The 23,026-nt window shown below is 50.4% G+C and overlaps 1 protein-coding gene across 3 annotated transcripts in view; it reads right to left on the reverse strand.

Moving 5' to 3' along the window:
* RIMBP2 (RIMS binding protein 2) overlaps positions 1 to 23,026 on the reverse strand; it is a 98,012-nt gene that overhangs the window by 69,205 nt on the left and 5,781 nt on the right. For 2 of the 3 annotated variants that reach the window (XM_085593394.1, XM_085593393.1), the window contains exon 1: positions 16,089 to 16,254. The exons of the other annotated variant lie outside the window; for it this stretch is intronic. The gene's annotated coding sequence lies outside the window, so the exon portion shown is untranslated. Of the gene's footprint in view, positions 1 to 16,088; positions 16,255 to 23,026 lie in introns of those variants that run through there. 3 annotated transcript variants of the gene reach the window in all.

Genomic DNA, 23,026 nt, shown 5'->3' on the forward strand with positions numbered 1-23,026 from the left:
TTAAACTAAATTTATACTTCTCCCTGTAGTTTGATGCCCAGTTTATTGAAGTTTCTGTTCAAGTTATTCTGTTTGGCACCACAGGAAGGCTCAGAGATTTCCCAGCCCACTCTTCCTACACAAACCCCAGACAACACCGATGGTCCCCCTGCATCCTTCACCCGTGCTCCCTCCAGGCCAGATGTGCTCTTCACGTTCTCCCTCCAGGCCAGATGTGCTCTTCAAGCACAGGGATGTTCCCTTCTGGCCATTTAGGAAATTCCCTTCAGCCACAGGCAGCCCCAGCCCAGACCTGCTCAGGAGAGGCTCTGCAAAGCCTCATTTTCTGAGGGAAAATGCTCAAAGAACTGCCTTGCAATAGCCTGGAGGCATGAAAGGGAAGTAATTACAAGAGAAATAAAACCTGAACGCTGTCAAAAATACACCCAGGGAGTTTGATAAGGATTCTTTTGAACCATCTGAAGAGAAAGAGTATTTGGCTTTCCAAAGGATAACCATCTGCAGGGTCCCCACCGAATGGTCCCACAATTCTGATGTTGTGAAAGCAAGCTGTCACTGGAAAATGGAAAGTGGGCTCCAAAAGAAAGACTCACAACTTCTTGTTAAATAATTTTTGGAGGCATGTAACAAAACATGCTCATTGGTTAGGCAAAGCAACATCCCAAAATACTCCACTGATGACACCTGGTGGAGCTGCACAGGGCTCTGTCAGCTCTCAGAACATTTCAGAGCAGACAAGCAGATATCCAACAGGGCAGCAGGTCATAGGGGTTCACTCGAGAGGATTTGGGTGTTTTTAAAAGGATGTTCCATCACATTCCCACAGCCACGGCTGCCAGCTGTGCCCCTGGCCAGTTGCAAACCCCAGGCTGGTCTGAACATCCATTTTCCTGCTCACAGTTTCAGCCTGGGGGCTGTGGAGCATTTAAAGGTTGCTCTGTCATGTTCCTGGCTGGAGCATCCATTCAGAGCATGTCCACACTGAACCTTCAGCTGCAAAACCTTCACTGAAACTCGGTGTTTCAAAATTCAGTGCTCCAGGCTCACAGAGCTCAGTGCTCCAGCCTTTGACCAGCTCTGCCCTGCTGAAGGGAGCCCTCACAGCTCGCTGGACACAGCCACGTGGAAGGAGAGGTGTCCTGGAAGGGGACAGACAGTCAGACAGACAATGTCTGTGCTCCCTGGGCTCTGGGGTAGCAGGAACCTGCCAGCTCACTCCCCACTGCTCTGTTCAAGGGGGTGTTCCTGAATTTTATCTCTGTGCCAGCCAGGAATAGAGATGGGCAGGACAGTCAGCACACAAAGAGCTGAGTGACAGCTGGGGCAGAGCAGTGACCTGGGCTCCCCGAGCAGCTGGCAGCTCAAACCTGCAGATCTCAACTGAAATAAAAATCCTTCTTCCCTCTGAGCTGGAGCTCTGGTGATGGACACGAGTCTGACAGCAGACACTGTCACGTTTCCTGGCCTGGCTGTGCAAGGTTGCTGCCTTCAACAACCCTGCTTCCCCCACTCGTCTGGTATTTCAAACCTTCCTGGATGAAATCAGTGAAGACAACATTCTCAAATTCAAATAGCTTGGGCTGCCAGTGACACTACCCTGGTGGCTGTCAGGTCTTTCATGGGATCAAGAAGAGATGAGTAAGGTGTGTTTGTCATCAGACAAAAAATTCCTTGTATCTGTTCAAACTCCCTTCCAGTATTAGCCAGACTGAACAATTCCCACCACGACAGCAAAGAGGAAACACTACTGAAAATGCAAAGTTTGGCTTGTGGCTAATTATACACATCTAGCTTTGGGTGAATGGCGATATTGATTGTCAATGGGAAGATTGTTGATTTGATTTTTTGATAAATAAATTTAAAAATTAGAGCTCACTTGTCACTTGCAGCTCAAAGTAAGAAAGAACAATGGGCAGTACTGGAGGCTGTCCAGGCATGCAATCCCAGCCCTGGAACAGAAACATCCAGAGCCTGCATCACCAGAATGATAAAATGAATGCAGACAGTGGACCAGAAAAAAGCCCTGATAAGCAATAAAATTCTCACACCAACCAATGGAAAACACTGCAGAAAAAGTATAATTTACTTGGATTTGGTACGTGACCTATGTGGCAAAGTGAACTATTTCCTTCAAAAATCAGATAAGGACCGGGCTTGTTTTTTTGGGTTTTTTTATAATAGGAATAATAAAATCTTCAGCAACTATATTAACCATATATTAACTATATACTATTAAATTTGATATGTATAAAGTTATATATATAAATAAAATAGACATTATATTATCTATAAACTATTAGACTACTTTTCCACACTTTTTCCATCTAAGGTGACCATGGCTCTGTGCCCCTCTCTTTGAAGGAGACACTCTGTAGCCTCCTGGGCACACAAAGACTTCCTCCATCAATGAAACTCTTCACAAACCCAGCTCTGGTGGGAGCTGCACTGAGCAAAGTCCTGCTTAAAAAGCCTCTTCTCACTCCTCATATCCTACCCTTAATTCTCCTCCTCTGCCCTTTTGCTTTAAACACTTCTCAGTCACTCTGATTTTCATCATGCTCTTGCTGTAGCTGTCACCAATTCTCCAAAGCACTCCAGTCTTGAGGGTTCCCATATTTTTAGCTGCTGTGCCAAATTGCTCTGAATTTAGTTAGTTAAACACCTATCTGCAGAAATCTATCCTAAACTCAAAGTGAGAGTCTGCTGTCAACGTTTTTATCATAAATTCAGAGCAATTTGGGTACCTTCTGGGCAGGAAACTCTGATGCAAATGACTTGTGTTGCCGTGTAAATGTAAAAACCACTTCTAGCTGCAAGTCTCAAAAAGCAGAGTTTCACAGAATGTGCTGATAAATCCTGCGGCCAGAACAAGAAGTGTGATTCTTGGAAAAAATACAAATCTGGCTATCTAGGTGGAATTATTGCTTTGTTTATTACTCTTTAACACTCTGGTACAAAACTTACAAGGATAAACTCAGATCAAGAGACAAGAGACACACCCACACTACTATTTCTTCCATAAAGTGTAAGTATCAAATAATTTACCTCATTTACAAATTAGAAAAAGGTTACTGAGCATAAGACTGGCTGATATCTCCATTTTATTCCTGCGTTGTGTCCTGGAAAAGGGGGTCAGAAATCCCTCCTGTGCCCGGTGTGTACGGAGCCATTCTGCACAGAGCTTTGCACTGGCCCTCAGCTCAAACCTGCACACACCTCCTGGCTGAGGAAAGAAGCCTTAATGAACAGCAGCTATCCATGCTGAATCGTCTAGAATATTCTTGTTAACAGTAAAATTCACCTCGTCTCTTGCTGACACTTCCCATTCAGGTTGCACAGAAGTACAGCCCATGTGCAAAGCTGCCTCAGCTGCAGCTTCCACACTCAGCGTCCAGCCCCGCGTGTGAGCGAGCACTGTGCCACTCTGCAGGAGCTCCACAGCAGCCAACATAATACCTGCCTTCTCCATGGGCTGCTGAAATTTATGTAAATACATCAGCCAGACCAGGTCTTCTTTCATTTCACACATGTAACTAATATATTTCTCACTGGAATTATCCCACAGTGATACTACCACCAGTCTAAGGAGAATCAGGCCTTTAAGCCCTGTGTATTATCAACATAAAATGTAAATCCTTTAAAAAGGATTTGAGGTGGCTTTTTGTGCGAAAATGACAGTCAGGAAAATGTCTGCCTGCCTCTGACATAAACAACGGGAGCTGAGGATTCATCTCTGTGAAGAAATGCGAAAGCCCAAGTGAAGCCAGAGCTGATCTGAGAGCAGCTGCTCTCTCTCAGAAGCCAAACCAGCTTTGACTTCCCCGTTCTGGCAGCAGCAAAAGCATCATTTTGGCAAAAGCAGAGCCTCCCCTCAGCAGAGCCTCCCCTCAGCAGAGCCTCCCCTCAGCAGCGCACAGCCCAGGCTTTCTGCCCCTGGCCCAGGGCAGCCTGGAGCAGGGAGCAGAACCATCCCCTGACTGCCCTGCTGCAATTATAAACAGAACCATCCCCTGACTGCCCTGCTGCAATTATAAACAGAACCATCCCCTGACTGCCCTGCTGCAATTATAAACAGAACCATCCCCTGACTGCCCTGCTGCAATTACAAAGGATGCCAGGTTTGACTGATCTGATCTCTGGCGCTCCCTGCCACAAGCCCTGTGGCTCAGAGCCCGCACAGGCAGCCAGGAGCAGCAGCAGGCGGAGCAGCCCCGCACACCTGAGCCCTGCAGGCCCTGCCCTCCTTCCAGAACCCCGCAGGCACAGCCTGGCCTCTCCAGGAGCAGCCTGGCAGGCACTAATGGGCTCACAGAGGGCAGGCTCAGCCTTGGAGAGGAACCAGAGACAAGCCAGACACAGACACGCCAGACAGAGCTGTGTCCAAGCCACCCCTCAGTATAAAACACACAACTTTCTGCAGGCAGCAAGATTTTGGGATCATCTATCTGGAAATTGTAAATGATGCATCAAACATTTTTCAGCATGTACTCCTCTTACTGAGATTAAAGATGTTCATAATTAAAAATGAGTCAATTTATTATACAAAATCGAAAATATAAATCTTCATGGGATTATTTTGTTTATAATTAGAGATGTATGAACATCTACACTCCAGTTGTCTGGGCCCTCTGTCACTCAGTGAAGAAATGGGTGCTCTAAGGTGTAATTTATATCCACTCTAAGGTACTAAAAATAGAAAGCTTGCTTTCTCCATCTGATTTCTGTAAGTTATCACTGCCTGGGCATTAGTCATTCCTCGTGTCCCTGTGATGGTGCTAAACCCCTGGCCAGCCTCACAGCGAATTTCCCTTGGATTCCCCCTCACTTTTCTCATCCAAAGCTCCTGGGCCCCACACACCTGTGCTGGCACCTTCATCCCACGGGGAGCTGTGCCTGGAATTGCTGCTCCACTTGCCCTTCTCCAGGAGAGCTCTTTGAACAAGGGCAAGTTAAATAACTCTATTATCACAGGTCCAGAATTTAGCCCAGGAAGTGAGAATCAATTTACTCTGACTTTCCTATTAAGGGATATGAAGATGAGTTAAAGGATTTTCTTTTTCTCCGGCCTCCATCTGCACCCTGTATCAGCAAAAGGCTGGAACTGATGATATGCAAGTCACATCTATCTTCCCCTTTGATCCCCTTAATGAAAGTGAGATTCATTGCAATTTCCTGCTTTCCATCTTTTAAGGAATGTGGGTACTTTGAAGATTCCTTGAAGCATACAGTATTTGTCCTTATAACTAAATTCTGTTTCTCCTGGATGTCTTACCTCTTTATCACTGCCAGTATAAGATGTTAATACACATCTGTCCAAAGCTTTCTGGACTGAGTGAGCTCCACAAACTTAAATTCTGACTTCAATTGACATAAAAACTTTTCTAGACAACGTTTTTTGCTTTCTCTCTCCCTCCCTCACAGGAGAATCTTGTATTTCTGACTGCCTGTGCAAGCACTGGAGTAGCATTTAAATGATGCCTTCAAATATGCTAAAATGGATGAGAAGGTGCCTTCAGCAAGGTAATGGACAGGTTCTGCTGAGCTGGAGCCCAGTTTGGGGCAGGTTCTGCTGGAGCCCAGTTTGGGCGGGTTCTGCTGAGCTGGAGCCCAGTTTTGGGCAGGTTCTGCTGTACACAGCTGCCCTGGAGCTTTTTCCAGCCTGAGGGATCCTCTGGCTCCAGGGGTCCATGGAGCAGAGTCCCACCTCCACCTCTCCCCCCCCAGCCAGCAACCCAGGCTCCAGAGCGTCCTGCAGGAAAGCTGGGAGCACAGACATTGGAATTCATCCTTCCAGCTGCAAACAAAGCAAAACCCCACAGCAGCACACCTCCTGAAGGCTCCACCTCGCATGCTCTGCTGGCAAGCTTAGATAAGCACACGGCAGGGAAGGGCTCCAGAAGGGAAAGGTTAATATTGCTGGGCTGTGGCTTGGTTCTGCACAGTGATTAGGCGCCCTGCCAGCCTGATTCCTTCAATGTTTTAACTATCTGCAGCTGAGTGATTACATTAATAAACTTCCAGAGCAGACAGCACGCTAAATTCCAGCCACTGTTCATGCAGGAAGAGAATGGATGTCTTTAAATACACTTTCTCTTCTAAACCCTAGGGGGGGAAAAAAAGGCAAACCCTGGCCTGATTTTCTCCGAAAGAATCCTTCCTTAGAAACCTCCAGCAACCTCTTGATTCTCAGCAGGACTTTTAGGACCAGAAGAATTCCCTCTCAGCTGAACAAAGAATTTTTTCTTTATTTTTAAGGTGGTTGCAGCAGATCTAACATTCCTCTACGTCACCCATCATCACAGGTCTGCAAAACTGAGATCCCAGTCAAAACATCCCCAGAAATTACAGCTGGAAGACCTCAAGGTCAAAAGCATTTGCCTGGACTATCCAGGCTCAGAAATAAATCATCAGCAATGGTTTATGACCAGAGAGGAATAGGTGAGACCAGAAATCTTCAGGTCAAGTCCACCCCGAGCGCTCAGGCTGGCCCACACAAACTCCCAAGTCTGTCCTACAAACAAATTACCAAGTCAGGATGGGGAGGGAGTGAATCCTGTTAGATAAGACACAAATAAGAATATTTTCCCGTTTGGATAACAGGCACAATGCTTGCTGGCAGCACAGAGGGAGAGTTTTTAGCAAGGTGTCACAGGCACGATGCTTCCCCAGTAAATCTGAGGCAGCCCCAGCGAACGCCTCCTGCAGCAGCTGCAACAAAAAATGCACTTGGTTTTTCTGCAGCAGGAGCAGCTCCTGCCAGCCCTGAACCTCGACTCTGCCCTCTGCCTCCCCAGGCAGGAGAAGGGAGGAGGATGTGCTTGGGCTTCCAGAGCAGACAGAGCTTTTAGTTAGGGAGTCTGAACTGAAAAATATTCACACTGAGAAAAGTACCACAGGTACCATGTAAAGACTGCAAAAGTAAAAAGGGCTTTTTTACATAAAGAACATTCCTGTAGCACTGGGAGCAAGGGTTGATTGAGAATTACTGAATTCAGAGAGAACAAGCCCAGGAAACACTCAGACAAGGTTAAAAGTAAAGCTGGGTTAAAGCTCAGCCAGACAGATGCTGTGGAAGAGCTACACTAACGAGGAGCAGCTTTTGGCATTTCTGAACACTTCCATGTCCTGGCAAGCCCTGGGTGCCTGACCTGGAGCACTCAGCACTGAGTCTGTGCCTGAGTTAGCATCAGTGATGAAATCAGACCTACCTTGTCAATTTGTCACTAAGAGACAACAAAGAATAAGCTCTTTTAGTGTTTCATAACATAAGCTCCCCAAATTCCTGGTTTATTCAAACAGCCCTTTCTTCTGGCTTCTTCAGGCTCCAGCCCATCCTTCCTGAACACAAATCCTACACTGGCACAAAAAGCCAAAGCTTTAAGATGTGCTTTAATAGTTCCACACTCTTTGTAAATGGTTTTAATTATTGATGATGGAAATAATGGGGTTTGTTTCTCACCCCTCACTCCTGCCCTTCCCAAGGACCGGGTCATTTTCAGAGGCACGAGGCTCACAGTGGGATATTGTGATATTTCCCCTGAAGTATTTACTTGCTGGTTTTATTATTTATGTAACAGCGGTCTATTATCAATCCAGCAGTGATGGATAGTGACAGCTGAACATTCCTGTGGGACTTCATCCCTGGAGCAGGTTTGATGGAAGCCTGAAAATCCAGCTGCACTCTCCCATGCACACCTGTACTGGATTGCAGCACTGGGACTCGTGCACGTGAGATTTACCACGGCTCTGAATAAGATACACTGCACCAACCCATTATGAGAGAAACCCATTTCAGCCCTGAAATTATTCCAATAAATTAGAAATTCTGATAATAGGAATGCCATGGACCTTTAAAAGCACTGCAGCTCACAGGCATGCATTATTCTGCCTAGTTAATGCCAGCAATTATACTTTTAATGAATGTTGCAGAGAACAAAAAATAAATAGTGCTACATGCCTCCAATCTGCACTTTTCTAACAGCCATGATTGCTATGAAAATTCTGTTCTCTTGGCAATTGTTACACACCACAGACAAAATCTCATTTTTACCCCCGAGGCAATGTGGTGTCAAGGACAGACCCTTTCTGCTTACTCGTGAGTAGTCCACAAGTGACAAGCTTGTGAAAAGCTAAATTGTGGTGCATTACTGAGGACAGAGCCAGCACCAAAGACAAGGAATTAGTAAAACTAATTAGTAAAACTCACCAGTGTTTAACGAAGGGCACTTCTGGACTCACATTTACCAAATTATTTTAAGAAGCAAGTCCAGGAAGAGAACAGTGGAATCCCTTTACACACATGGAAAATAAACAGATGCTGCTCTTTAGTTCTTTGTTTTCCACTCCACCTTCTCACTGGGTGTTTTTTAAGCCTATCCAGTTCTTCCTTCCTCTTTCAGTGGCCTGGGAAATCCTACAGGATCTGATCTAACCTCTGAGGAAGAAACAGAGCTGAGGTGGGCAACCTAGGCTGGTAAAACCCCAAAGAGAGCACTAGGACATGTGGACACATTGCCCAGACACCCTTCCTGGTGTTTAAAAGACCTTTCATACAATAATTCCAACTCACTACAGCCAGTTCCATCCACACATCCCAGTGCACAGCCCAGCTGCAGCAGGGAAAATTCCCTGTTACTGAGTTAGAGCAGATGGGAGTGAGAAAACATCCTGCCCAGCAGCAGCATGGGCCCTCCAATGCTGTTAAATAAAGGGAGACTAAAACATCAGCAGCACCTTTGCCTGCACGTTCTGGGGTTTTTACATGCCTGAATTTGAGTTCAATGAGCATTGAATTTGAGTTCATTGAGCACAATGGAGCCAGGGAGGGGGAGGCAGCTCGTGAGAGAGGGCTCAGGCGTGGCAGGGAGGGAGGAGAGAGTTTTCCTCAGCATCCTCTGCCCTGTCCAGCTGGGGCTTTGGCCTGGCAGGACTCAGTGCCTGCCCTGGGCTGGGGCTCTGCAGAGCACTGGGGAGTGCCCAGTGCCCCTCCAGGGTCACACAGACTCTGTGACAGCTGCCCAGTGCCACTCCAGGGTCACTCACACACTGTGACACCCACCCAGTGCCACTCCAGGGTCACTCACACGCTGTGGCACCCACCCAGTGCCACTCCAGGGTCACTCACACAGTGTGACACCACCCAGTGCCACTCCAGGGTCACTCACACACTGTGACACCTCCCAGTGCCACTCCAGGGTCACACAAACTCTGTGACACCCACCCAGTGCCACTCCAGGGTCACTCACACGCTGTGGCACCCACCCAGTGCCACTCCAGGGTCACACAAACTCTGTGACACCCACCCAGTGCCACTCCAGGGTCACACACGCGCTGTGACACCCACCCAGTGCCCCTCCAGGGTCACCTCACATTGTGGCAGCACTGACAGCCGTGGCTGATGAACGTGCATGGTGTTGGTGGCCAGGACACAAACACAAGCTCTCAGTGCTGCTCCCTGCTCTCTGCCCAGGGCAATCCTCCCACGGAGCAGCACTGGCACCACCTGAGCCCCACAGACCCCAGGGTACCAGTGGGGTCAGCAGCTCATGGCCTCGCTCACTGCTGCGCTCTTCCATCTCATGGACAGCTTGTCTTCCTCCCTGGTTCTGTGTTCTAAATTGCCCTGTCTTATTTTAAGATGAGAAAAAATTGCGTATTTACAACACTTTTACCATTATGTTACAAAAATATCAGCAGCTTGAAGCTTTACACACTTCATTTCCTTGTAGCAGTGTTTGCAGAAATCAAACAGACATTTTTCAAAAGGGAAGTTAGCTGCAAGCTGAGCACAAGGTTTGGGGTTTCTGATAATTAGTAACTACCAATATCCAAGGTGGAAAAACTCCCACTGGCATGGGACAGCTGGGATCAATATCCAGAGTACTGGGCAGGGCTGCTCACTCTGGCTGCGGCAGAAACCTCACCCTGTGGAACTGTGAGGAGAGCTGGGAGCTCCCAGCCCTGCAGGGCTCAGGCTGAGGGTCCCTGGTGCCACCAGAGCCGTGGCACCAAGGACCAGCCTTCTCCCAGCTGCCCCTGCCTCAGCACCCCGAATCTCATCCAGCTCTTCCTCATTTCTCATTACAACTTCCACTGCAGGACCAAGCAGCTCCCAGCAGGTGAGGGAAGGGAGGCAGAGGATCCCTGTGGTCTGTCAGAGAGCACGACCAGAGGCACAGACAGCCAAACTCACAGGCAGGAATCAGCCTCCAAGGCCATGGCCTGGCCTGGAAACCAAAATGAGACTTTTTCCTTGGGCTGGTCCACCCAGGGAGTGCTTCAGCTGCACTGGAGAGTGGAGAAGGATGCACAAAGATGATGTGTGGGGATATGTGTAAGAGTGTTCAGGGATGTGCAGGGATGTGCAGGGATGTGCAGGGATGATGTACAAGGATGTGTAGGGATGTTGTATAGGGATGTGTAGGGATGTATGGGGATGGTATATAAGGGTGTGCAGGGATGTGCAGGGATGTGCAGGGATGTGCAGGGATGATGTGTAAGGATGTGTAGGGATGTATGGGGATGTTTTAGGCACCAGGAGTCCAGAACCGTGTGTGAAGTGTGACCAGGAGATGGTCCTGGCCTGGAGGAAGGAGGAAGAGCTCTCACTCTGTGAGTGGAGACGTTGCTGCCATTTACAAAACGCTCCTTTAGCAAAGCAGACCCTAATGAATTACCCAGCATTAAAAATTGATCGTCCCTACACGGCATTTTTAAACCCGTATCGATTCACGTTTTCATTCTGCAGAAAGCACCAGGGCCCAGTTAAGAGCTGTGGGAGGTGAAGGGTGGGGGACGGGCTGAGAGGGTTCTGTGCTTGCCCTGCACCGTGCCTGAGCTGGGGCTGTCAGAGCTCTCGGGAGGGCAGAAGAGCCCCAGCTCTGCATTTAGCATTGATCCATCGCTGCTGGCGTGCAGCGTTAAAGCCCAGCCCTGCCTGCTCTGCCTGCGGGGGAGGCAGACAGAGCCTGCACAGCGTCTCCGCCGGGGAACACAATTGACCTGACAACCCAGGGCACAAATCTTGTGCCAGAACAAACCATCCACAAGATTTCTGCAGTCATCCTACATAAAAAACCTGATCAGGCCGCTGGCTTCAGACAGAGCCTTATGTCAGGCCCAGTATGACACAAGCACATTTTCCCAAACTACTTAAAGGTTATGTAATGGAGATCTGCAGAGCATTAGCAGCCACATGACACGTCCCACTAAGATTCCAAACTGCCACCTACAAAATTTAATTAGCAAGCAGTAAACAAGAGAGAGGGCAAGGAATGCACTCCTGGAGCTGCCAGGGAATATTCCTAAGGTTCCAAACTATGTGCAGGACTGGGGCAGGGAGGTGGGGAGAGCAGAAAGTCAGGCTTTACCAGGAGGGGGACTGTGAGTGCCACAGAGCAGGGAAATGCAGCACAGGGGCCAGAGCCAGCCCTGTATGCTGGTCACTGTGAGAGCTGAGAGCTGCTTGCCCTGAATTGTGAGCACCAGCAGCTCCCTGACCCTGACCCTGACCCTGACCCTCACCCTCACCCCGACCCTATCCCAGCTCCATCCTTCTCCAGCCAGTGCCCAGCCCAGCACACCCAGGGGCCCTGTGCTGTGCCCCTCTCTGGCTGTGGCTGGCACAGATCTGTACCAGTCCTGGCTGTTTAACAGCAGAGAACACTCTCAGTGAGAGAGGCAGGGCTCCCACTGAGCTTCCCACACCAAAAAGGCACCATGGTGTTCCATACTGCAGTAACAAAGGACATTTTTCCACATCTGTAATGAGGAGGTACAGAAATATCAAGCAGGAGCTGAAAAGGTAGTCACAGAAGAAATTCCCTATTTTGGAGGAATTTAGCCTTGATTTAGGATTCTTCTAGGCCAACCCTAAGCAAGTTAACCTGCCTCAAGAAAGGCTTGTTTTCCTTTCACAGTTGCCAAGAGGGGGTATAATTGTAATTTTTCCATCACACATCCAGTGTAAAAACTTGATGGGGCTGTCTGTAAAAATGATTTCTGCTCCTCAGTGAAAGAAAATGAATCAGTCTAGTTCTAGGGAAGGGGAGCATGGAAGGAAGAGGGAACATGTGAGGGCTGCCCACCAGCCCACCCTGTTCACATCCAGCCTTGAGGAAGAGGGGCTGGCTGCAGGATGGTCTCTAAAGGAAAACTGGAAAAGGTTTCCAATTGTCCTGAGATGAGGGCAGGGAAGAGAATCTGTGCCCTGCTGTTATTTTCTCAGTGCCTTCCTCTTGCCTGTTCACAGGAACAGCCTGCACTGCTGCTGAGCAGCCAGCACTGGGCACAGCAACTCCTGCTGCTCTAGAAACCCAGCCTGTGTGCAACAGAAAATAGAAAACTTCATGGCAATGATATATTTTTTAAAAAGCAACCCCCCCATCCCATTCCCTCTGTCCTGACACCTGCACTGGAAATGTTCCTACCAAACCAGTGCCACCACAGGGGAATGAAGCTCTCCAACCTGGATGTACCCACCAGCACAACAGGGAAGTTAGCTAATCACATGTTCTTCCTGAAACCCCAGAACAAATTCAAATTCTTCTGGCACTCAGCAATATTTCCATAGATCAACAACACACAATGCAGGCTGCCTGTGATTTATAAGTAGCATCCAGAAGCCTCTGTTGGGATTCAGCATCCTGATGGAGAAAACAGTGTTTGGTCTGAAAATCTCATTTCCTAAGCAGATAAAATGAATAGAATGTAGTGGAAAGAGTTCATTATTATTCCCATTTACAGAAGGAGAGCAGAGCCCAGGAGATGCTGAATGCTTTGCTCAGGGCCAGTCAAGGATCTGTGGCAGAGCTGGAAGCCCCACTCTGTTTCCTGATCAAGCACCACGAGCACCAGCCAAAGCGAGGAGCCTCGAGCCCTTGGAGCACTCTCATCTCCTCCCCAAAACCCCAGCCACAGGGGCTTTGCAGCCATCACCTGCAGGCTGAACAGGGCTGCACACCCATTTACCAGGATGGGTGCAGAGAAAGCTCAGTGCCCTCCCAGCTGCAGCCCCAGCTGCTGCTCCCCGAGCCTCTCCCCCACCCCTGAGCACAGACTGGCTCGTGGCACCTTGGCAGGGGGAAGCTGCATTTTCCCAGCACTGTGGCTACATTCCAGTTCCCTTTTTATTCACAATATTGGGATGCATTTGTCAATTCAAGCAGCAATGCTGTTCTAGCAGAGGAAATGCTGCTGTCAGCAGCACTCTGACAATCCCCATCTGTGCTGGACAGGCATCTTACACAGAACATCAGCAGTCAGACAGGTAACCACCAGTGGCACCAGGGGTTTTCCAGGAAATCTGAAACAGCTTTCAGTTCCTTGGCCCTATGCACAGAGACTTTCCAGCACCAGAGAGGAACTACACAGCTTGACATTCGACCAGAATAGGATATACAGGCTATGGAAGGGGGAAACAAAGGATTTCCACAAAATTCCACTTCAGTCAGAACCTTTTGCTGAATAATAACCCAAAAATAAGTCCCAGGAAAAAAGTCGTGACTAACAGATATTGCAGCTAGTGTGACATATTCCGTAGCAGTGCTGAGGGCCTGAAACAGTCTCAGTGAAATGACAAACAGCCTTGACTGTCAAACCACGCTCCATTCCACATGAATATTGAAAGGACAGGACTTGGCCAACTGCTTCCTCACTCCAGAGTAAAGTCAGCGAGAGTTTGGATATTTAATTTGGGTCTGTGGTGGGGCACTTGACACACGAAAAGGAGCCCCCTAATACCTGAGGATGTTAATTATCAGTGATGACAGGCTTCTCTTTCTCTTGTGGCAGCCCAGAAAGGTTTTGTAAGAGCCCTGTTGTGCTGGTACATTGATTTAAGGCTCGGGATCACACAGCTCTCCAAAGGGCAGGGGTTACACACACCTAAAGGTATCTAAACCAGAGACACACCTGTGCACTCTGGGCAGATGCAGAAGTGCATCCACAGCTTGTACAGGCAGGACTGGTCACATCCACAGAGATGCTTCAGATTTCTGAGCTTGCAGCTGGCAGTGAGCTCCAGCAGCACTTAGCAGCTATTCAGACCATTTTCATGCAGAAATCTCTGGCACTGCCCTGCCCCATATTTTGTTCCATCTCACTTTTCCTACCCCTAAAACCCACGTGCTGTTTTAGAGCTGTAACTTGGTTTTAATTCTAGAAATTTCAACGTGCTGCCTGCCTCAAAAAGGTGCTCCAGGTCGAAGCAAATTCATCAAGGTGGATGCAATAGCAGAGCCCCTCTGTTCACTGCCTGTAGCGTGCAGTCATGCTGCATTTCAGCAGGCTGGAACCCATTCAGGTATGTAAGCAGGGAAAATCAGAGCTGCTCTCCAGCCTGCACACAGCATGGCCTCTTGGCTGGCTCCATTTAGAGTCGGCCTTTTCCCTTTTTAAAAGGAAACAGTCTGCAAAAAGCCACTGACCAGGACCATCAGATCAAAAAGGAACAACAAAGAGGCACCTAAAAAAACCCAAAACTCCTTTAAGGTAATAGAAGCAGCACAAATGTGTTTCAAAAGCTGTCTGCAGTGGTGAATCCTGGCTGACATCTGTAATATTTGATCCGAATTACCTTCTTCATTTGTCAGCTGGGCAGACTTGAAAGCCCTCCTCTAATAAAAATATAACACCTCCCGATCAAAAACGCCAAAATACAAAGTGAAAACAGCAACTTTCATATCAGAGCCATATACTGCTATTTTTTATCATATTGGCTTTAAGGAGATGCTGTATCTTCCTCTCTGCTGCTTGGTCTCTGTTTCAGTATTTCATGCTGTTTCCTTAAGGCAGCTCTTCTATCTTTTGCCAAGCAATAGTCCTTATTTTTATCTGGATGATAACAATCATGGTGTTCTTCCCCTGGCACAGAATACTTGGTGCAATTCTTAATGTTGCAACCAGTGCCTTTGAATTCAGGTATTTCTTCAAATTATATCCAATCCCTTAATAAGCAGGTTCTGAATTTAGCAGATGCAGTGTCAAGACTCGCTAATAAGTTATTCTGCCGAGATATTTTGTATACAAACCCTGCATCGGTGCCTGCCCTGGACAAAACAGCCCAGGCAGTGTTTTACCACTAAAAACCCAGCAGCAGTAGCTTACAAAAGCTTTCATGTGCGCTGAGCCTCCTCAGCACAGCTGCACTAAGCCCATGTACAGCTGTAATGTCGACCATCACATCCCTGGGAAGGACACACCCCCGTGCCCAGCGCCAGCAGCGTGGGAGAGGTTACTGAGCACCCCGCAGGACCCCCGGACCCAGCACAGCACGCTGCTCCGGGCCAATTCACTGCTATTTATGGGAATTTGCCATCATAGCCGGTGTTATTCTGCTCTACGCGATCGTCTGCAGAGCAGACATCCCCCAGCCCCGCTGTCTGTAGTGCCCATGTAGCTGTCTGTATCTGCCCGCAAATCTCGCCGTTCGGTGAAAAAGGATGAGGTATTTACCGGAATTGCTCCGATCTAGCTTTAGGTGCCAGACAAACGCCCCGCACTCGCACGGGCAGCGGCTCTGTGGAGCAGCAGCCGGGGATGACTTTGCCGTGACACGACAATCCACATTTGCAAAGCAAACACATTCCGGGGAGATGCGCCGTGCCTGGGGCTGGGGGCAGCGACAGCCACAGCCACTGCCACCACCAACTTCGCCACAGACACCAACACGGAGCAGAAACACAGCCATCAAACCTGCCAAAATGGCTTTTCTTTTACTGGAAACCCTAAAAGCGACTGGGAAATGACATCAGATTAAACATCAGTCGCAGGGAGGATGGAATAATCTAGCAAGAGTTTAATCCCTTTACCTAGTGCTCGTGCACGATGCACATTTTATTATTCACAGCAGCACCTAGAAGGGAAGATGCAGTGAAGGGCATCACCGAATTGCTGCAGAATAATAAAGTTTGCCTGCCTGCGATAAGAGTTACCGACGCCGGAAGGGGACTCTCCCCCAGCATACGCATCCCCATCCCCATTCCCTTCCCTTTCCCCATCCCATCCACATTCCATCCCCATCCCATTCCATCCCCATCCCCATCCTCATCCCCTGCGGCCCCGCAGAGAGAGGAGCGATCCCCGCGTACCTGCGCTCAGGCGGTGCCGGGGGCCAGCGGGCTCATGCGGGAGCCGAGCGGGGCCGGCAGCAGCTCCGGGGATCGGAGCTCCGGGTGTCGGCAGCAGCCGCAGCTCGGGGGTCCGGGGCCGGCAGCAGCCGCAGCTCGGGGGTCCGGGGCCGGGCAGCAGCCGCAGCTCGGGGGTCGGCAGCAGCTCCGGGGCCGGCAGCAGCCGCAGCTCGGGGATCCGGGGCCGGCAGCAGCCGCAGCTCGGGGGTCCGGGGCCGGCAGCAGCCGCAGCTCGGGGGTCCGGGGCCGGCAGCAGCCGCAGCTCCGGCGGCGCTCGGGGCCGGCGCTCACGGGCGCCTGACGGGCGGGCAGGCGGGGAGCCGAGCGAGCATCATCCCTTCGCGGCCGCCCGGGAGCCTATGAGGCGCTCGCAGCCGCCCAAGATGGCTTTCCCGGAGCCCCGGGCGCTCACATGGCCCGGGCCCGCGGATGCGCCGCCCGAGGGGCGCGGAGCGGCGCGGCCGAGCCGCGGAGCTGCGCTGGCGCGGGGGCCGCGGGCCGGGGCAGCCGCGGCCTGCCGGCGCCGCAGTGAATGCAGCCGCGAGCCCGGGCTTGGTGCGCCGCCCGGCCCCCGATGACGGCGGGAGCGCCCTGCAGAGCGGGATTAAGGCGGATTACCCGGAGCATCCCGGCCGCCCCGCCGCTCCTCCGCCCCAGCGAGCGGGGGCAGCGCGTTCCCACGAAACTCCTCGGGTGCGGCAACATCTCCCCGGCAGGCAGAGGGAGACGCTGTAAGGGGATACAGGGAAACGTTTTCAATCAATCAAATTTTAAAAACCCAGCTTCGGTCGTTTTCTCATTGTTTTTTGCTCCTAGTTTCTCCTGAGCAGAGATGATCCGAGTGACAGAATCTGATCACTTTGGGAGTGCATTCACTACAACGTAACTAAATTCCCCAGGCTGATGAAGGTTAAATCATCAGGAACACATCTGAATTCTATTGAGTGGTATCTCACTATTTTCCTTTTAGTATTTTTCAGGGAAGGAAATATTGCACTCTCAAGGCACTATTTTATTGAATTCTGCTAAAGTATCTAGAGAAATACACCCCTCAATTCAATAATGTCTTTTCTGCAACTCCTTTTCAGATACCAGCCTTCCTCCCATGGTTTTACCCACAGACATAACGAGGAAGAGCAGGAGATTTTTGGGGAAAGTTTGGCACTAACAAAAGAAGGCAGATTTCCCCTCAAGCCTAATGGCTCCTCCTGACGTTGGAGCGCATGGGGAGTTCCTGCTCTCCAGGACCTGCCAACACCTGATGGCAAGGAATTGGGAGCCATGGCAGAGGGAGTTCTCAGGTGATCTCTCTCTCAAGGTTTGTGTCATCTGGATTCCCAGCTCCCGCTCAGCGTGAACCCTGATGTTTGCTGAGCAGCTGGGGAATCTCTCCTTGTCTGGATTTCTGGCTACAGCAGCTCCCAGCCACCCGTCTGTCTGAGCCCCAGCACTTGCAGAACCACCACTGCCCCGTGCATGAGGCACATTTCTCCTCAGAGGCCTGGGATTAAATCACAGTGTGGTCACAGCACCCTGCAAAGCCCTGGCTGCTGTTGGAAAAGCTGTTCCTCTTTGTCTGAGTGAGACATCCAGCTCTGAGCCCTGGGGACGTGCGATGGCAAGGAGAAAGATGAGGAGGTTTTCAGACAATCTGGCTTTCTTCCCTGAAGAGCTGTGCTGGCACCATCTAGAAAGACTAGAACTTTCTGAATGAGAAGTCCAAAATCTAAAAATAGGGTCCCCAAGACCCCTCTGTTGTGCAAATCTCAGCCCCCAATGACCTTCCCTGAGATCACTCATGCCTGCAGCAGAACAACCAAACTCTGGCATTTTCTGAGGGAAAAGCTGTTCCTAGCCAGGTTCATATGTTCATTCCCAGATTAGATTATGGCTCTGATATCAGGCAAAGCACTCTTACTTTTATAACCACTTTGTGGTATAAATGGCTTTTTTTTTTTTTTTTTTGAGTCTAATTTTGGCTAGTCAGATTTTCCCCCTCAGCTGAGCCACATGGAAGCTTCAAACTGCAATGTTCCTTCTGACTGCATCAGCACTGAGCACACTGTGCTCCAGCAGCAGCACAGATCTGCAGCTCGTGACGTTAGCAGCACCAGAACATTCCAGCTGGCACACTGGAGATCTGGCATGCCCAGGCTGGAGGTTGGAGGAAGGTGGCTGTTCCTTGTGTGCATTTGCACAAACAAAACAAAAGTTTGCCAGGCCAACCTGATACTTGAAAGTCTGTCAGATGGCTGTAAAATGGTGTCAGACTGAGCCAAACCAGCTCTGCTCATCCCTTGTCATGGGTGGGTTTCAAACATTAATATCTGCAATGGGGGGTGTGGCTACATACATGGATAAAAGATGTAAATTATAATAAACTTTCGGAAAGCCTTCTTTTAAAAATATGCAAAATTATATGAATACATTTCATTAAGTCACTCTGAAAGAAAGGAAAATAGCAAGTAGTTTTTTAAACTACAACTACAGACTCGCTGCTATGAAGGTTTTAAAACATATTCTTTATCTCAAGAACATGTTTAGCAATTTGAGTCATAAAAATTTGACATATGCAACTTGTTATGCCACAGCAGATGAGAACTGACATTTTACTGGAACTGTTAGATTTATCACAAACATATTATTATTATTTTGATAGTTTGTGTGGCCAAATACCAGCATTAAGTATATAGCTTGATAATAATTTTTCCTGGCTGCAGTTGTGCTGTTGATGGCTACTGGCATGTAAGAATATACATAACATATCTAACAGTTTTGCTGAGAGAAGAAAAGGAATTACAGCTCTGTGTGCCATGGAATCCTCCAGGATAAGAATCCCCAAGGAATGACCCTCCCTTCTGACAGACACTCTTTGGAGAAGGAGGGAGAGCAAAAACACCTTTCTGTGGATGATAAGGGCTCTATGAAATACCATTTAAACTGTGACACTTTTCACAGGCTGTAATGAACGCCACGTTCTTTCCATGAGCACGGAGCAATGCCATGGAATCATTACTGACAGTATGTCCCAAGAGCTGGGCTGTGCTCCCCTCCGGATGAGCAGCCAGAGCTGCAGGGTTTGTTGCAGCAAAGCAAACGGGATGAGCCCTGCGCCCTGCCAGGCCTGCCCAGGGATGCAGGAGAGCTGTCTGCAGCCCTGCAGCTCCTGCGGAGCTGTGCCAGCAGCTGCCCCCGGCACACGGGGAGCCTGCGCTGCTGCCCTGGCACTGGGTGACTGTGCCACGGCTGTGCCACAGCAACTCTGCCTGAGCAGGGCTCTGCCCTGCTGCAGCCGTGGAGCTGCGACCCTGCAGTCACTGTGTGCCTGCCCCGGTGACCCTGTGCTCCAGAGCAGCAGGAGCTGCACTCCTGCACTCCTGCACTCCTGCAGTCACTCTGTGTCTGCCCCAGTCTCTGGCAGCAGCAGTGGAGCTGCAGTCCTGCATTCCTGCATTCCTGCATTCCTGCAGTCACTCCGTGTCTGCCCCAAAGCTCCGGGTGCTGCTCTGGCCGCTGCTGCAGCTGGGCCAGGTGGGACACGAGCTGGGCCCTTTGGGAATAGGAGCTGGGAAGCTGCTCCTTTGGGAATGGGAGCTGTTCCTTTGGGAATGGGATCTGTTCCTTTGGGAATGGAAACAATTCCTTTGGGATGGGAGCTGCTCCTCCCGCAGGGTTTGCTGCTGGCACGGCGCTCAGAGGTGCTGCTGGCAGAGCAAAGAATTGGCACAGGACAATGCCAAGGGCAGTCTGATGTTGGGGTACAAACACAAAGTGCAGGAATGGCACAGAGAACTGCAAAGTGCCAGCTCACATCCTCAGTGGAGGTCTCGAGTCTAAACCAGAAGAGCTGTGGATTCTGACCCAAACTCCTCCACACAGGACAGCTTACTGCTATTAAATGTTGTGTAAATTATCTGTTTTAGTGAGAAATGGACAGATAAATATTTTGGGTTTAACTCACCTATCAATAAACTCTTTTCACTGTAACTGTTTACCAGCACAGTTTGAGATTAAGAATAGCAGTGGATTTTTACCTCTCCTCAGGCACCCCAGCTGATTTTGTTCTGCACACTCCCCTTGCAGCAGCTGGATCTCCAGATCTTTTATGCTTTTGGATTGTTTGTTGATACTTTGCAGATGTTGAGACCTAACATTGACAAAGTGCATTTTCTGCTTTGGAGGCAGCATTCTGGTGATTGTTTTTGTGATGACAGCAGTGTTATTGGATGACAGTGTCAATGAAGATGAAGGGCTGACAGCCTGGTAAGGAGAAATTACATTTTTCATGTCATTCTTGCTAAAGCTTTGTCTGAGGGAAAGAATTTCATTCAAATTATTTCAAAAATCATAGCGTAAAGTGCTTTATTTGAAAGTTTTCTTGCTCAGACATTTCATTCGCGCTGTGAGTGAACAAGAGCCAATCTTGCCTGATCAGTCACAGCACAGAGACAGGAAAGATGAAAAACAGACAATTCCTTTTCCCTCTCCCTTCCCCTCCGCGGGGCGATGCATTTGCCACTGGATGGCAACAGAGCGCCGCTTCTCCGCGGCTGCGGCGGGCCGTGCCGAGCCGAGCCGTGCCGAACCGAGCCGTGTCGAACCGAGCCGTGCCGAGCCGAGCCGAGCCGAGCCGAGCCGAGCCGAGCCGTGCCGAGCCGAGCCGTGCCGAGCCGAGCCGAGCCGTGCCGAGCCGAGCCGTGCCGAGCCGAGCCGTGCCGAGCCGAGCCGTGCCGAGCCCACTGTTCAATCGAGCCGAGCCGTGCCGAGCCGAGCCGTGCCGAGCCGAGCCGTGCCGAGCCGAGCCGTGTCGAACCGAGCCGTGCCGAGCCGAGCCGTGCCGAGCCGAGCCGTGCCGAGCCCACTGTTCAATCGAGCCGAGCCGTGCCGAACCGAGCCGTGCCGTGCCGGGCCCGGTGCCCGTTCGGAACCGAGCCGTGCCGAGCCGAGCCGAGCCGAGCCGTGTCGAACCGAGCCGTGCCGAACCGAGCCGTGCCGAGCCGAACCGAGCCGAGCCGAGCCGTGCCGAACCGAACCGAGCCGTGCCGGTGTCCCGGGCAGTCCCGCCGGCAGCCGCGGGTGCCCGATGCGCAGCGCTGCCGCTGCCCCACCCACGCTGAGCTTAAAGCAAGAACGCCGAGGAATTTTCAGTCCAGACTTGCGGCCCAGGCCGGAATTTGTCCCATCCCCGCACTGCCCCTGCCTCGGGCCCATCAGCGCCGGGCCGGGCTCTGTGCGATGAAAACTGCTTTGTGGGAATGAGTGAAGAGTCAGAGAGAACAGCCGAGGTGTATCTGCCAAATCTGCAGGTGAATATTTAACGGGCGCGTTTCTTCTATTAGGCATTAAACTGTCGAGTAAACGATCCAGTAAAATCCTGGGAGCTGCCAAACACTTAAGTGTGTATTGATTTTTTTAAAGCATTTCTTATCGTGTCTGTATCTAGCGAGGGGAGAAGCGCTGGAAGCTCTGGAGAGTGGATCCATTAGTGACCAGAAAAGATGGATCAGAGCCAACATCAGGTGAAGCCGCCTTCCACTGAGGCCCCCCAGTGTCCCTGGAAAAGCAGTGTCACGCTGGGGAGCTGGAAAAGCAGTTTCTCTGCAGGCAAACGGGGCTGTGCCTCCATCTCCAGGGCATCCCGGGGCTGCCCCGCTGCTTCTTTCTTCCAGGCCGGCCTCAGCTCCAGGGCTTTTGGAAAGAAGTTGATTCCCCCTCACACAAGCCACACGTGCAGACAAATATGCCAGAATCATCACGAAAGGCATCTAACATCAGCATCTAGTTTTTTGGTTTTTTGGTGGGGTTTTTTTTGTTTGTTTGTTTTTGTTTTTGTTTTTTTTTAGGGGGATCACTACAAATTGGCCAATACTTTAAATTAGCTATCTTAGAATACAAACAGTAAATAACTCCAATTGGAAGAGGAAAGAAGAAAAGTCATAATGGGATAGTCCTGTTACAGGTTAACTTTCACAACATTAACTCCCAAAACTGCAAAGAGTTACTTGTAATTTGTGTAATTTGTGTAATTAATTTGTGATTTGTGCTGGGCCATGACACGAAGCAGAGATGCCAGGGAAGGCAGACCCGAGGTGAATCTCGTGTGCCCGGTGCTGGGCAAGGTGCAGAGTGCTCCTCACCTGCCATTCCTCACCTCTGCATGGTGGCAGTGCCACGAGAGGTGCCCCAGCCCCTGGCAGGGAAGCTCTGGAAGCTTCTTCTCACCCTGCTCTTCTTAATATTTACTGAGCTGCTCCTCCCTGAGCTGCTGCCCACAGCTCTGCAGCCTGGAGACTTCCCAGTGTTTGCTTTGCTGCCCTGTTGCCCTCTCTGGACTGTGGAACAAAACTCACCAGCAGCTGATTGAAACCCTTCAGGACACACCTGGGCGGTCTCGGTGACGCTGCTGGCCTGAAATCACCGTGTTTGTCCCCTCCTGGCACAGTCCTTGCACCTGGTTTGTGTCCTGGCCATCCCCGGAGGAATTCCCACTGGGAATTTGGAGGGAGGGCAGAGCAGCAGGGTGTTGGTGGCACAGGGGTGGCACAGGGGTGGCACAGGGGTGGCACAGGCTGCTCAGGCACAGGGGCACCCCTGCAGCTCACAGGGAGCCCTTTGCTCCTCTGCTGCTCCCCAGGGACCAGCGCAGGGTGCAGAGGAGCAGCCAGTGCTGCCTTAGGGACAAACCCTTCAGCCTTGGTTCCTCTTTAGAACGTGGACATGTGGGTAAATCACGTCAGTGTCACAGCCTGCACAGCCAGTGCAGCCAGCCTTGCCTGCCAGGAGGTACAAACCCAAATAAACATCCCAGAGCACGTGGGCAGCTGAGCCAGGGCAGCTCGGCCTCTCCTCACCCAGGGCTGCTCCCTCTCCTCACCCAGGGATGCTCAGCAGGGCTGCTC

This window comes from Lonchura striata, chromosome 15 (genome assembly GCF_050655825.1).
Source record: "Lonchura striata isolate lonStrDom1 chromosome 15, ASM5065582v1, whole genome shotgun sequence".
NCBI classification, from domain to species: Eukaryota; Metazoa; Chordata; class Aves; order Passeriformes; family Estrildidae; genus Lonchura; species Lonchura striata.